We start from the raw sequence: 4,943 nt of genomic DNA on the forward strand, positions 1-4,943 counted from the left end.
ATTTATAAGCTGCCAAAGTTAACTAGTTTCTGAGTTTCTCTCCTTCCCTTGCATTCTCCTCCCGTTAAACAAAAGATTTCCTACCTATTGAAATCATTTCTTTTACTTATGTTACCCAAATAAGAGAATACAATTCTTGTTTTCACTCTTTTATTGCCCAAACAAGAGTTGCCTAGTTTTCACTCTTTTGCTACCCAAAGGAAATGGATTAACAGAGTTAGGAAGTACAAAGCCGCAGAAGACTAGTCTTTGCACAGCCAAACACACGCAAGGAACTGATCCCCGTCAAACCGTGTCTAAAGGACTCTGTCGAAGACTCCAAGTCAAGCAGCCAAGCAGAATCAAAAGTTTCAAATAGGTATCAGCCAGTCCAGTCTAGAAAAATACTAACCAAAAATACAGCACTAAAGTAATCTGCTTGCCCCAAAAACCCAGTACTTTTGGTTATAGCATTGTGAGCAGTGAGCCATATTTTGTACCAATATTTTTAACTTTAAAAACCTCGTACTTCTGGTTATGCCATTGTGGATACTCTAATGGGGAGATTATAGGATCAATACAAAACTTGCTTGCTTTCCATAAATCACGGCAAATTTTGAATTTTACGATCTGAATGAGATAAGTTTATCCCTTTCATAGGAATTTTACCAATTGGAAGTCGTATATATATTACCTTTTCAATTCTGTACATTCTTGATAAAGTTCAATCATTATCATGTTACTTTCCTTTCTTCTTACTTTTTTCCTTTTCTTCGGAGAATTTATTTATACTAACCTATTGGAAAATATTTATTCAACTTTAATTATCTTTCCATCCAATTAAATCTCGCCATTTGTCGCGATGAGAGTCCTCCTTATTAACGACCACTTTGCTTTAATATATTGTATACATAGATAGATAGATAGATAGATAGAAGTATAGATATAGATAGGAAAATGCTAGTTATTCCCATTAATCACCTTTTTTATTTTGTTTTATGTCGTTAGCCGTTGAAATGTTTGGCCAAAGCTCTATATATAGTGCCTCATGCTCTCATTTTTCTATCACCTAGAAAACCCACTTCTCTCATTCTTTGGCTTCCACTTGGCTAAAATTTCAGCTCTATCTCACCTTTTCACAGTCAATTTTTCTTCCAAAAATGTTGTGTAGTTCTAAAATATTTGGGCAACTCTGGTTTGTGGCTTTGTTCACATCTTCCTACTGGGCAATTCTGGAAGAGGAAGCTTGAGAGCATTTCGGCTTGAATCTTGGAACCATTATAATCCGGCCATCATCACCTTCACATAGGGGAGGACTATTGGACTTAAGATAGTGTATCACGCCTTCCGATTGTGTTTCAGGCTAGCTTTTCTTTCACTCTTTTCCTCAATATTTCCCTATCAGTCTATGCTCTCAATTTTAGATTACTCTGCTAATAGTTTTATGAGACTAAATTATATACACCAGCGGTATAAATATTTATTTTCTCCAAATCAATTACATTGCCCAAGTCGTCAAAGAGATTAAATTATTTCCACATGCGGTGGAAAATCTCACTTTTCCACCACTACCTTTTTCGGTCCTACCTTGTGTTTATTATTCATCTGAACAATTCATATCCAAGCAAAAAATAAACTTGATCGGACATCGATTGGAGTATCAAAAATTGAATTTTGCTTTATAAAATGGATAATTTATTGTTATTATTACTGACAGAAATCAGATGATCCGTTTTATAAACCAAAATTTAAATTTTGATATACCTACCAACTTCCGATCAAATTGATTTTTTGCATGGCAATACTATTGCGGGTCTTAAAGTATGTACAGTTCATATCACAACATTAGACACTCGGTGGAGCCCATACTAGGCCGTGGTGAAAAAGTATTACAGCAGCGAGGGATAGAATTTATTCTTGTCATCAAAACAGTATTCCCAATTAATAAAATACGATGACGTGGCACAATGTAATTGGTATTGGTTCTATTCCTAAATTTCCAGCCCGAATTTCACGTCAATTTGTTTGGTTTGCGTTTTGAGAGAGTTTTTTAGGGTAATGTGGTGAAGAGAGAGAGAAAAAGAAATGAGATTAATAAATAGGGAGAAAACTTATTGGGGACCGTCTGCAGAGAGACTTGTTAGTTTTTTAGACCGAAAGCGAACACAATCTTACAACCCCAAATTTCACATCCTGTTTATTTACGTGAATTTAGGCATGGGACTAGAATATATCTAGGACTAGGAGGAACCGTTGGTTGAAACTTTTGGGTTTAGTACTAAATAAATATCTTCTAAATAAATATATCTAGGACTAGGAGTATAAGAAATTAGTGAAATTTCATGAAACATAAAGATATGCAATACGTTGGATTTGGGATGCAATAATACTATTAATCTCCTCTTTTCTGTAAGCTAAGCTGTCCTTTTGGATAACAAGTTTCTGAGTTTCTCCTCCCTTTCATTCTCAGGCCTCCCGGCCGTTAAGTAAATTCGCGTGTGCAAGTCGGATTTTCACAACATTTTTGAAAATTTGATTAAACAATAAGTGGGAAGCATTTTTTTAAAAATGCTGTGAAAATCCGACTTGCACACACATCGCGTGTGCCCCGGCCTCTAGTTCAAATAATTGGATAGCATGCCACTCCAAATGTTGTAGAGCTATAGTTCATCAAAGTCCAATCTTCGCTTCGCTACCTGCAAAAGGAACACATAAGAACATTTAACCGTTTGTTAGTGTATGATTTGTATTGAAGTAAAAATTAAATGAATGGATAACAAACAATTTTTTCTTAAAAAATATATATTATTACCTTTTGCCAATGTATTTTTCCCTGCTTCTCCTCTTGTTCTGTAAATTGTTGCTCCACTTCGTCCAAAGCTTCCGAACATATGATATCAGTCTCGATCTCCTCAAGCATAGCTCCCAATGTTCTCATATCCATGAAATTTAGTTTCAAGTTTTTGAAAATTGTTGCCTTAGGCCATGTGGACGGAACTATAGCCTGAACCAAATCCTCAATGTTTGCCTTGCAGCCTTTTTTCCATAGACTATGAAATTGGTTTTCTTTACTTTGCATGCATCTGCTTGGTGAATATCATTAACCTGTACCAACGCACCAAATAGGATATCAACGAAATATTGCTCAACATTCCTTGAGAAAATAAGCTGAATGCCTTTGACTATATAAACTGAAGCATACCACCATTTTTGGCATCACATGTCGATTGTAAACACGTTTGTCTTTGATTAAATTTATTAACACATATACACTATGATCCACAACCATTTTGGCTTCTATTGGGTTTTTTCCCAGCTTGACTGTGTGCCCAATTTTCCCAAGTCATTACTGTCAAGATTGAACATAAATTTGCATCCTCAAACTGGGGAAAATACATAAAAGGAGAAAGAGAGTACCCTTATTTTTCAAAACTCTCTTCACCGCAGGTATGAACTTCCAAATCTGAAATAGGAAATAAGAACACCCTGAAGGTCTAAGTAGAACAAAAAAATCTGCAAAATCCATACTGAAACCGAATCTAAAATAGGAAATAAGAACATCCTGAAGGTCTAAGTAGAATAAAAACATATGCAAAACCCATGCTCAAAATATGCACAATCTGTAGGAAGACAGTAAGACATGAAATTGATGGTTCAAACATTGAATCGAACAATAGGGGTGCTTACCATGCAATTGAGGCAACGATGGTGATTTGGGGTGGTGACACGAAAACTGAAATCAGCAGCAACGAAAGTAGCAAAGGTGACTTCAGCCGGGATTTCGGGGAGAATTACGAACCAATTTCTGTCCCCCGCAATAACTTTCAGCAGAGAAGAAAAAATCAGAAACAAAAGAAAGACATAGACATCAAGAACACTTTATTAAACTTCACCATCGTAAATAAAGTTTAAAAATTGGGAAGGTGAAGAGAGACTCGCTTTGGGGAATCAGATCTAGCTACTACGAAGTACCTGCAAGAAGTATGACTTTCCTTGAGAGAGAGAATCAATATTTAATGAAGATTGTACACGCATGTGCCCAAGAGCAAAACAATGACCGTAGAATCAATATTTAATCAATATTATCCATTTCTTTTCCGGCCTGAGAATCAATATTCAATCAATATTATACCGACTCTTAAATGTACGGAATTTATGTTGTAGCATGGGAAGCGGTTGAGAGAGAGAGACGTGGGGGAGTGGCGGTTGAGGGGGGAGAGAGAGAGATGGAAGCCGGAACGTAGCGTGAGAAGGGGTTTTTTTTTTTTTTTTTTTAGAAAAAACAGGTTGTGAAGGAGTAATAACTGTTTTAGGTGGTTTTTTTTTTTTGCGCTTAAATGTCCAAAATATCCTTATAATTAACTATTTTATTTTGTGTGTTTTTGTTTTAAGAGGTTACTTAGGAAAAAGAAAAATACATGACACCAAAGGGATGCTCTCCCTTTATATATTAGAATAGATGATTTCCTACCTATTAATCAAGAGCTAGAATACAATTCTTGTTTTCACTCTTATATATAGTATATTACCCAAATAAGAGTTACCTAGCTAGTTTTCACTCATCTTTTGTTACCCAAAGGAAATGCATGTATAGAACGAAGAAAATCGCCGCAGAAGACTAGTAGTCTTTGCACAGCCAAACACGCGCAAGGAACTCCCCCATCAATCAGAGAATTGCTATGGGTACTACACATTTGTAAAGGCGTACAACACGCTGAGGTGGAAGGGGGCTCACCCAAAATTTTCAAAAAACTCAAAACAAAACGTGGTAAAAATTAGAGAGAGAAAAAGGGACCCAGACTTTTTCCAAAATCCTACTGAAAACCCATCCCAAACTCCATTGACGCCAACAAATCCCCCAAAGCGCCATTAACGGCGATCGGCGCTTCAAAGGTCGAGCAAAAAATTGGCGTGTGCCTGGCAAACATACAATCCCATTCATTTTGACAAGTCATTAAAGTACT

The sequence above is a fragment of the Rhododendron vialii genome, chromosome 6a (genome assembly GCF_030253575.1).
Source record: "Rhododendron vialii isolate Sample 1 chromosome 6a, ASM3025357v1".
NCBI lineage: Eukaryota > Viridiplantae > Streptophyta > Magnoliopsida > Ericales > Ericaceae > Rhododendron > Rhododendron vialii.